A 12,621-nucleotide genomic window follows, 5' to 3' on the forward strand; every position below is an offset into this window, starting at 1 on the left:
TCTATAAATGTAATACACTATATCAATACAGTGAAATCTAAAAACCACATAGTCATCTCAATTGATGCAGAAAAGGCTTTGATAAAGTCCAACACTCATTCATGTTCAAATTCCTACAGAAAATTTGAAGGGATGGCCTCTACTTCAATCTGGTAAAAGCCATCTATTACAACCCAATGGCTAATATAATTCTAAATGGAGAAAAACTGAAATCTTTTACTCTCAGATCTGGTACAAGACAATGATGTCCTCTATCACCACCTCTATTCAGGATAGCTCTGCAATCATTAGCTAGAGCCATTAGACAAGAGAGAGAAATAAAAGGAATAAGAATGGGTAAAGAAGAAGTTAAAATATCATTATTTGCAGATGACATGATACTTTACTTGGAAGGCCCAGAAAACTCCACCAAGAAGCTACTAGAAGTGATATACAAATTCAGTAGCATATCAGCATATAGTGAATACCCAAAAGTCAATAGCATTCCTCTACACAGATAACAAACACATTGAGAGGGAAATTACAGAAACAGTACTTTTTACAGTAGCACCGCGAAAAAAATGAAATACCTTGAAATTCATTTAACTAAAGAAGTCAAAGATCTTTTCAAGGAAAATTGAAGTACGTTGAAAAAAGAGATTATAGAGGATTTCAGAAAATGAAAAGATATTTCTTGCTCCTGGATAGGAAGAACCAACATTGTGAAGATGGCTATACTCGCAAAATTGCTGTTGAGATTAAATGCAATCCCTATCAATCTACCACCAACATAACACACAGAGCTAGAGAAATCATTCCTAAAATTTATTTGGAACCAGAAAAGACCAAGAATAGCAAAAGCAATCCTGGGCAACAAAGACAAGGCAGAAGACATTACAATTCCTGATTTGAAATTTTACTACAAAGCTTCTGTGATAAAATCAACATGGTACTGGCAACAAAATAGACCTGAGGATCAATGAAATAGATTAGACGATGCAGAGGCCTCTATGATCTCACTCAGTCACGTGATCTTCCACAAAGGAGTCAAACACACTTACTGGAAGAAAGATAGCCTCTTTATCAAATGGTGCTGGAAAAACTGGCTCTCTACATGCTGAACAGTAAAACCTGACCCAGGTCTATCACAATGCACTAAGCTAAAGTCAAAATGAATTAAAGATCTAAACATTAAAACAGAAACACTAAATCTCCTGAAGGAGAAAGTAGGAGGAACTCTTGAAGACATAGTGGTAGGCAAAGAGTTCATGAACAAAAATCAAATCGCACAGGTAACACTTGAAAGAATTAACAACAGGGACCTCCTCTTATTGAGAAGTTTTTGCACGTTAAAAGAAATTACCAACAAAGTGAAAAGACAACACACAAAGTTGGAAAAAATCTTAACTAATAAGCACTCAGACAAAAGTCTGCTCTCTAGAATTTATAAAGAACTAAAAAACATTTGGGCCCCCAAAATTAAAAACCCAATCCAGAAATGGGCATCTGAAATGAACATACAGTTCTCAGAGGATGAAATTAAACAAATAAATATATGAAAAAATGCTCTACATCACTAGCCATCCATGAAATGCAAATTAAAACAACAATGAGATACCATCTCACCAAGAAAGAATGGCTATGATAAACAAATCAACTAACAACAAATGTTGGAGAGCCTGTGGGGAAAAAAGAACCCTTCTCCACTGCTGATGGGAATGTAGACTGGAGCAACCATTATGGAAATCAGTGTGGAGATGCCTTAAAAAACTAGAACTGGAATCCTGTTCAAGCCAGCTATCCTTCCACTGATAATTTTCCCGAGGAACTGAAAATGTCATATCATATGTGTACCTATGTTTATAGCAGCACAATTTGTGATAGGAAAATCTTGGAAACAACCAAGATGCCAGTACTGGAGGAATGACTGAAAAACATGTGGTATTTTTATAAAATGGAGTATTACTCAGCTATAAAAAGTGATAAACGAAGCCTTCATATTTAAGTGGATGCCACTTGAAGATATACTCATAAGTGAAATAAACCAGACCCACATGTGTAAATATTGTATAGTCTCCCTAGTATAAAAACACAAAGGAAGAAATACAAATAGAAATGTATAACACAATTAAAAAGGAAAGCAAGAACTTGAGGGTTAGATGAAAAGGCAAGGAGAAAAGCTAGGAAACATGACAGGGTCAAAGCCATACATTTATATGCACAAGATGGGTAAGGCAATGATCCTGAGAAAGGTCAGCAGGTTTTTGAAACTAGCAGTTAATTGGTAGGTTTCTCACCCTGACTAGCTATACATGCTGATACCTGTGAGCCAAGCAACTGCACTGAGGATAGCAATGTGTAATAGAAAGGTCACGCTTGGAATGCCTGTCATTATGGTCTTCTAAATGCATATTTCTTGTCATGACATACCAATTATTAACATACTGTCTCGCAAGTAAAAGTTTTTTTTTTTTTTAAATGGGTAATAAATGAAAAAAAGACGCAAGAAAAAAAGTCACAGGACTGTCTTGCTATAATGCTGTATATGGTTAGCTTTCTAAATTTCTGTGTAAAAATATATAATTGTTTATTCATATTTTTTCTTCATATTCTGTAGGGAGTTAAAGTTTAACATACCAATACTTGATGGAAAATACCTGTTCCATGTTATGCCTAATATGTTTGATACTCAGACAGATAGTTAGGTTAAACTCAACTGCATATGTTGTAGGATAATAATAAGCTTCTCTTCTGGAGGGTTGAAAATCTAAGTTTGCAGACCAAACATTAGAGAAAAAGCAGGGCTTCAAGGACAGCCAACATTTTGACCTTAGCCTTTCAAGATCAGTGAAGACTCAGGACATACGAAAACCTATACTATAACATCCTGTAACTCAGTTGTGTCCCAAATTTTCTGATCAAGGAGATTATGGGGTCAAAGAGGAAAGTGATCGATGATGTAGAGTGTGCCTAAGGAGAGTCACATGGAGAGAAAACATTCTCTCAGGCTTTCACGGGGAGCACATTGGCCAAGCAATGGCCGTGACTCATCCACATGGCTGACACTGACAAAAGATCTACAAACTGCAGTACAGGATTTCAGGATAAATCCTGAAGGGATTTGACTGACTTTGTCATATACAAAAACTACATTTCTTGTTATAAAGGTCTTGCTTTATCCTGGTCTTAACCATCCATCAGAAAAGTATAATAATGAGGTATAAAAGGTAAAGCCATATTAATATGCTGAGCTGTAAAGGGCTCAAGTCAACAACTTATGACACTGCCAGTCTTTCAGATAACCCACTACTATTATGGACTACTGGACTATGTTGAATTATTTTGCTGAATTCATGCACCTACAACATTTAAATGGTAATGGAATACCGGTCTCTCACAAAACTAAACAAAAAAGGGGATACAAATGAATGACCATTTTGTATCTGCATATACAAAATAGTTTGGATAGATATACAGCTACTTTCTCTTAATTCAATGAGAAGAAAGATTTGTTCTTATAATATTTGGACACGATATCATGTCAGCGTCTTGTACTATGAATAACCACTAAGAGGATAACAATATGCAGTGTATTACTTATTGAAACTCTCCTACTAATTGATTTTGAAACTGTCTCATTGCTATTTTTTTCTCAATAAAATTATTTTAAAAAATAAATTCTTGTGGCCTGAAAAGTTGTTCTTTATACATGTAGGTGCCTGAAACACATTTTAGAAAGTACACAACCATCCCTAAGGCCTATGTTTTGAGGGCAGACTTCAACTTACTGACAGAAAGACATATTATAACATAGTACATAAAACACACTGTAGCTAATAGTCCTGATAGAGGAGAAATATAACTCTCATCCAGCAGGATGTCAGATGCACGTAGTTCTTGGGCCCCTAAATCACAGAATGGATTATAAGGAATAATGGAGGTTAAAAGCTTTATTGAGAGATGGCTCCTAAGAGCCAAGAGGGGTCCCAAAAGAGGTGTGCCACTAGGCCCTTCATCAGACATATTTTATACAGCAAAGTCACAATGTGAGTACAGTGTGGACGAAACTGCCATCAACCTATTGGATTACAAGTAGCTACTTAGCTAATATTGATTCAGTAGGAAGAGTCCCACAGCAAGGGCATGTGGAAAGGGATGGAACGTGGGAAGGGATGGGCCCAGTCACTCTAGCACCCACCTGGGTGACCAATGTTCATCAGGACCTACTGGACAAGATGGTGTTAATTATGGTAAAATCTCAAGTTCTTATTTATCCCTGAGGGAAGCATGTAGGCCTGGACACGGGAGGCCTGACCATATTCAGTAGTGCCTCTAGCCACAATGCTAATGATTTTATTTTTGGGCTAACTTCCCAGACCCTCTCTGACTATATATCTATTTTTATCTAATTTAGCTGCCTATAATAGTCCCACTCTTAAACTCGCTGGTGACAACAAAAATTGAGAAGTGTTTCTAAATACAATACAGAAAAGCCGCTAATGTCTTAATTTTGCATAGATGCTAATTGACAGTTTGTGCTTTCCTTTTATGTCTTAAGTCTTATACATGTTGAGCTGTAGAGGACTCAGGAAACAATTTCTGACATTGCCAGTCAAGCAGAAGACCCAGAACTATTATGGACTACTGGACTCTTTTAGAATATTTTGCTGAGTTAATACACCTATAATATTCAAATGACGGAACTAAAAAAAAAAAAAAAAGGGATACAGATGAATGTCCCTTTTGTATCTGTGTATTCAAAATGGTTAGGATACATACATAGTTACATTCTCTTAATGAATAGAGGGATTTGTTCTAATAGTGTTTGTATCATGTCTGCATCTTGTACAGCAAATAACCACTAGGAAGAGAGTATGCAATGTGTTAATTATTGAAACCATCCTACCAATTTGATTTGAAACTGTCTCATTGCTATTTGTTTATCAATAAAATTATGGAAAAAATTCAAGTATTAATGATAATTTAATAATTATTATTTTAATACTGATAAAATTTAACTTATGTAATATAACATATATGATGATATATTATATTTCTAAAAATATATATAATAATATGCTACTGTATTATATTATTATTATTAAGGCAAGCTTCTGAAATTTAACCTGACATTATTGAAAAGCTCTAACATTTATTTTATTTTATTTTATTTTATTTGTATTTTAGGAAAGGGTCTACTGAGTGTTCAGGGTCTCACTACTATATTGGACTTGTAGTGATCCACCTGTTTTCAGCCTCCCAAGAGCTGGGATTACAGACACGTACCACCATGCCCAGTCTCAATTGCAGTCTCGGCACACCCCGGGAGTGAGGCTGGCAAGCAGGCCTGTATAACAAATCCCCAGCTCCTGCACCTGCTTGCAGGCACTTTAATCTGCTGAGCTATTTGGCCTACCCCCAAAAAACTAATGTTTAAAGTAAATTGGCATACATTATTAACTGATTAGGCAAGGCACCATAATATTAATAATTCTTTTAATAATTTATTTTTTCTTTTTAATTTTTTTATTAGTATACCTTTGTAATACATACTGATTACACTTATAGCTGGGAGTTGGGGCATCTTTCTAGCATATTTCCATTCTTCTTTCATTGCCAGCCCCTGCTCTGCCTCCCCGGCTTCCTATTACTGGTACAACTAAAACCAAACTCACTTGAGGGGAAAATGAAAATAAATATAGTTCACATTGTGAAAAATTCACTGGGAAAAAAGAGTGAGACTTCTTTTGAAAATAAGCTTAGAACAACACAAAGTGGGTACAATTATATGAACAATAATAATTAGGGATATGATTGAATATTCAAATCTTTAATAACATGCTGCAGTAAAAGACATATTGCCACTAAGCTTGGATGAAAGTCCTCTTTCATGAATGTCTGCTTGCACTGTGTTAGCTGCCTCAGTGTCAGAAACTGATTCAAGATGATTAACTTCTATGGTCATTTTGACTTTGGGGAAGAGCTATTAATCACGTGGTGACACACCCTATGAAATAAGGTAGATGAGAACTTACTATAATATTTTCATGAGCAGCCTTTTGCAGCAAAAATATTTGTCATATTTTTAAAATCATTTTTTAAATTAATTTTCTTGAGAAACAAATAGCAATGAGAAAGTTTCAAAACAGGTTAGCAGGACAGTGACAATAATTAATACATTGCATACTGTTGTCTACATAGTAGTTATTCATAGTACAAGATGGATACATGATATCCTGTCCAAACTCTATTAGTACAAATCTTCCTTTTCATTGAATTAAGAAAAAATAGCTGTATATCTATCCTAAATATTTTGTGTATACAGATACAAAATGGTCTTTCATTTATATCCCTTTTTTTGTTTAGTTTTGTCAGAGATGGGTATTCCTTTGCCATTTAAATATTACAGGTGTGTGAATTCAGCATAATAATCCAATATAGCCCAGTAGTCCATAATAGTAATGGGTTATTGGTAGCACTGACAATGTCAGAATTTGTTAAGCCTTTTACACCTCAGCATATTAATATGGCCTTACTTTTTATACTTCATTCTTATACTTTTCTGCTGGATGGTTAAGACCAAGATAAAGCAAGACTTATATAACAAGAAATGTAACTTCTGTGTTTGACAAGGTCAGTCAAATCCCCTCTGGATGTATCATGAAACCCTGTACCATAAACCCTGTTTGTAGATCCTTTGTCAGTGTCAGCCATGTGGATGAGTCACGGCCATTGCTTGGCCAATGTGCTCTCTGTGAAAGCCTGAGAGAATGCTTTCTCTCCATGTGACCCTCCTTAGACACACTCTACATCATTGATCACATTCCTCTGTGGCCCCATAATCTCCTTGATCAGTAAATCCGGGAAACTACTGAGATACAAGATGCTACAGAACAGGTTCTCCTGGATCCTGAGTCCTCGCTGACCTTGAATGGCTTGCCACAGTTTTGATAACTGTCACCAACACATTCATGGACTTTCAAAACATCTTCAAAAAGTGGAAAGGATGATGGTATAAGTATATGGAAGTGAAAAGGGGGAATTTTGAGGAGGATTGATGGCAATGTGTCTTCTAGTGCAATGCATGTTTCAAACTTAAGCAGTCACAGTATATTTTGATCATCCCTTGTGTTCCTCAACTATAATACCATATTACATGGCTCAACAATTCAAATAAAGAACTTACAAAATTTAGCCTGACATGATTGAAAAGCTCTAACATCTAAAAGAACTTGGCACACATAACTAATTGATTGGGCAAGGATTTCAGCATAAAAGTAAGAAGAAATAATTTTTAAAAAGTAAGATTGGTTATAGTCCAATCAGACAATGGAGAATTAAAAGAAAAAGACATTTCTTGGATTGAAGAGGTTTATATCATTTTGATTATAAATAAAAGAAATATAAAAACCACATAGATTTTTGTTGCAAATAATAACCTTGAAGATACAGTAATCATAAGCTATTAAAAGCACAAAGATAAATTAGTACACATGCTGGAACAGTGGACACACTACAACTCTTTCCCTCTTTTGCAGTTGATACATATAAACATATACACAGATGGGTGAGACAGACCAAAAAATCTCCAACAACAAAATCACTATTTGAGCTTGCAGAAAAGGTGTTATGTGGAAGACAGAACATATATTTCCTCTTAAGTTTGCAAAGCAAATTAGAATAAAAATGATATAGTACAAAATATACTCTCATAAACAAAGGCCAAAATTCTAACATCACTAAAGAGTCTTGAGAAACTGAGTTTACTAAAAAAAAATCATACTTTTCACTAAGAATTAGAAACTAGTGCAAGTGAAAACAAATCACATGTGCAATCTGTGGGCCTTTTATCAAGGCATTAGTGTAAGAAAACTAAAAAATAGAACAGTAAGGACAAGGGAAAAGTAAGACTGGTGAAGTGGCATGTGCCTGTCATCCCAGCGCTTGGGAAGCTGCAAACAGGAGGGTCACTATGAGTCCAATCTGTGTAGTGAGACCCTGCAGTCCCTGTTCTCAATACACTAAGAAAAATAAAAGTAAAATAAAAGATCAGAAAAAATAACAGCAGCAATTAATAAATTAGAAAATGGATAAATAATAGATATATCTAAGAACTGGTTCTTTGTAGAAAAACAATCAAGCATTTAGCATGTATAATGAGTATAAAAGAAAGAAAATATAAGTTAAAAAGAGATAAGACTAATTATAACTAATAATACAAAATCCTATTGCCATAATTTTAAAATGATTTTTACAGAAAATATAAAAATAACAAAAAAGTAAAAAAAGGAATAACTAAAGGAGGCAATCTTACTGTTGTCCAAAATTTACTGTTAAAAAGAAGGAAAACCTTCCAAATACTTTATACCAATCTTTATGTTGATTTTGAAAAAAATGAAAAATCCTAGAAAAATAAAACCACAGATCAAACTCCCTTATAGTTACAGATTTTAAAATTCCAAAACTAGGGGCTTGGTAGATAGCTCAGTGGTCTAAGCACCTGCCTGGCAAGTGTAAGGACCTGAGTTTGAGCCCCAGTACCACATGCAATGCCAACACTAAAACCCTAGGTAGGCCATATCAACCCTGAAAGCCAGAGTGTTGGTGCACAGCTGTAATCCCTGTGCTAGGGAGGCTGACACAGGAGGATTACTATGAGTCTGAACTATATAATGAGACCCTTATTAAATAAAGAAATAAAAAATTAAAAAATAAAATTCCAAACAAATTGACAATTTGGAAAATTTCTAAAAATACTATCTTCTGAACAAAAAGCTTATGCTAAGAATGTAAGATTCATTTACTATGAAATTCTAAAATTAATTCACTGCATTCAGCTAAAAGAGAAGAGACCCAGAGGTATTAATTCACTAGAGGACAATATGTCTTTAATGCGGTATAGCCTGTAATGCCAGTTTCTCTCAGTCTCTTAATAAGCCCAATATTCCTTGAGATAAGAAAAGTCACTATTTCTCACTCTTAGTCAATTCTCTTTAATATTGAAACAGTATCAATACTCCACATTTTTATCAAAAACCACATACTTATAAATGATATGTTTTTCGATGATAATTATTTTATTCTTCTTGCCTTTCTGTATTTACATATTTTTATGAGGAATAACATCAGTACTGTGCTTAATGTTTTGCATAATTCTTTCTATTGTAGAAATCTTTAAAAATATTATAGAATGTTCAGCACTTTCCCCAGAAAAATACATTATCTACAAATAAGCACCAAATTGTACATGGAGCTTGTCTTCTGGAGCTATGAAAACTTTAAGTGAACACAGCAATGTCAAAGTGATTCCTTGGGCATTATTTCAACAGATTTTGGGCAGAACTTTGTAGATGGGAATAGCTACTAGTTTTACCATTTCAAAAATGAGCAAGCCATATTTCAGAGGTTAAGAACTCACAGCCGGTGGGAGCAGAATTCACACAAGTGGCCATGTCCCCTTGCCCTGGTACTGTGCTTCACAGCATTGCAGGGCATGCTATAGACTGTTGTACACTGACCAGGAGGATGTCGTGTCATAAACAGAACCAGAGTCCTGACCCACAAAGCTCCTCACTTTACCATGCCTTGCTTTCACCATCAATAAAGCAGGAATAATAATACTTGCCCTGCACATCCTCCAGAGTTGTTATGAAGATAAAGTACAGGAAAGGCACTTGCAAACATAATTTATCTTTATTATTATTAATACATAAATGTGTCTATTATGAATCTATTACAACTCAAGCAGCACTGGGATAAGTGCCGATGGGATCCAGGTGGGGAAAGAAAAGACAAAGCATCTTACTAAGAGGCAATTAAAATGGACCACTCTTGCTCAAAAAGTCCTTGCTTGGGTAATTAGCAACCTACCGTGGATGCAACAAGGGTTTCTCGGCTCTTACATCAGCTCTCTGTGGCCATCCCATAAAGCAAACCAACACAGTAGGGAGTTCCCAGCTATAAAAAATGTTTGCCTTCACAGGAAATTCCATCCAGTTTATGGTTGTGATTTAATTTTAATAATTAAAATTAAAATTGATTTCTGAGTCCACGTTTCTTTCTCCACCGTGTTCATCACAGCCTTGTCGAAGGCTACAGAGCATGAGGTGCTGAAAGGGGCTAATGACACCCACTCTGTGTGGCCCGATCACATTGCATACTTCTTACTGTCAAAGCTGGTTCCCTTGTTTTGCTACCCTTGACTTTCACCTGCAATGGTGCCTGCTGAGTCTCACTTCAGTCTAATGGGACTCAGTTTCTTTCTCAGTAATCTGGAAGACACGTGGAACCCACTGTAATAAAGTGGAAAGCTCTGGAAACTGCAGTGGACTGTGAAAATGGAAGGAATCATCCTTTATTGCACTTCTAACTTTCCTGCACCAGTCCCTTCAATACCTTCTTTACCACAAATGTCCTGTGACAACACATAATGTACTTAACAGTCTGCCTCTAAAACAGAACAGAAACTCGCTACCAATGTTCTTATTTGGCTTGCGTTGCTCTTCACTCTCACCTATTTTGATGTCCTTGTTCTTCATCAAATATCTGTTTCATTTCTTAGGTCCCCAATGGAAGGGTAGTTAAAGCTCAAAACTTTATGTGCTGAGCCTTTCATCCTTAGTCATAACCTTTCTACAATTGCTCCAGAGTGACGGTTATAGAGCCCATAAGTGTGAGATCACTCTGGGCTACTCTTCTAACCTCTAAATGGAATCAGTCCTCAGGGATGGATGGAATTTCACTGCATTTTCCCATTTCATTTGTATAATGAAATCATTGTTTGGCCTTCATTCTGTTCTTTTGCCCTTTCCGGTCTTAAAGTGGACCATTCAGATGTCACCCCTCAAATGTCTCTATGGAAACTAGAAATTTTTAAAGGATGCTCAGCAACTTGATTTTTTTTCTAAAACTATTCCATCAAACAGACTCCCCTATTCACATCCATATCTGTGTATTATATGCTTGCATGTCTTCTTTACACATATAAATATAAATGTGCATGTCAGTCTATAATGTGTGAACTGGGAAAAATTCGAATCATCACTTGAAAAAGAACCACTTCTATCATGCTTGGGTCATGTTATCACATTTATCACACGTGCTCAGAGTCAATCCCGAGGAGCAGGGTCCAGTAGAGCTTTACTGTTCACTGCAGTTACCCAGAGTCCATGTTAAAATAGTGATCACCAAGTCTCACCCCAGAACTATGACTTAGATTTTGAAAATGAAGATTACAATGGTACATTCTTAGCAAGGTCACTATATTTTGAAAAAACATTGCTGCAGAGGATTCATTAGACTGAATTCCTGAATTATGCCTGTATTTTAGACCTTTTCGAGGAAACTTTGCTTCACAAAGCTCCCAAGAGGACAACTACAGCTAGACTATGCAAAACTTGTTCCATATGAAGACTGCTGGATATGATCTGGCTTTTATTCCAGCCTCAGAAGTTGAATCTTGAGGATCTTAAGCAAGACTTGGGTCTTCTTTATGATGCCATGGAGTAGCCAAGTTTGCTTGAGTTGGCTTTTCATGCAGTGCTAAGGACTAAACACAAGACCTCACACATGAGTTATATCCCAGTTCTTTTTCTCTTTTTTACTCTAAGACAGTTTCTCACTAAATTGCCTAAGCTGGGCTACACCTTGAAATCTTGCCTCAGCCTCCTAGAGTTCTGGGGTCACAGGCCCGTACCACCATTCCCACACAGAAATGGATTTTAAGGTAATGCTTATAGGATTTGACTTGGGCTGTCCTCCCTCCACCTCAGAAAAAAACAATGATGCTTCCCATATTCAATAAGCATTATTTTTTTTTATTTCCACAGGATAAGTTTTGCCAACATCATAACTCATGATATTTAAGAAGAGACTTCAGTTTGAGATATTGGCAAATCCCATCCTTTGGACCTTTAGTGTCCCCAGAGTTCCCTTCAGTAACGACTTGACCTGCATGCTGGCACCCCACTTCTTCTTGCCTTTAGGGGCTTATCTTTGAAGGGGATTGTGGGTCCTGAGGCCCTTCCTTTGCATTTCTCTTCACTTCTCAGTGACTAGGTAAACAGTTTTGATTTACTACCCACCTCTGGATGCTGCACTCCATAGACCCAACCCAGGGGGCCTAACTGATAGTAGACTGAAAGTCTAAAAGTGTAAGCCTCTTTGTAAGTTGATTATCTCAGGTATTTACTATAGCAACATAAACCTGTTATCATAAAAGTGATGGTTTGATGTAGAGTAATGTACGTGATGACCAGAAGGTCTCATGTAGCATCGGCAAGTGTTTTTGTAGATCTCCACAACCTCTACTGTTTTCCATCATTAGCTCTTTTAAATGAGAACATAGCCACACATTCACAGGAGCAAAGAAGTTCTTAACTTTCTTTAGAGTTTAGACAGAATCCCCCACAGCTCAACATAACAGCATAGCTTTACTTCCTATATTTCGTCTTCATACTTTTCTACTGGATGGTTAACACCAAGGTAAAGCAGGACCTGTGCAATAAGAGTTGTAGCTTTTTGGTCTGAGAAGGTCAGTGAAATTCCCTCAGGATTTATCCTGAGATCCTGTACCTCAGATTGTAGAACCTTTGTCAGTGCAGCCATGTGGATGAGTCACGGCCATTGCTTGACCAATGTGCT

Source organism: Octodon degus, unplaced genomic scaffold (genome assembly GCF_000260255.1).
Source record: "Octodon degus isolate 3935 unplaced genomic scaffold, OctDeg1.0 scaffold00061, whole genome shotgun sequence".
Classification (NCBI taxonomy): domain Eukaryota; kingdom Metazoa; phylum Chordata; class Mammalia; order Rodentia; family Octodontidae; genus Octodon; species Octodon degus.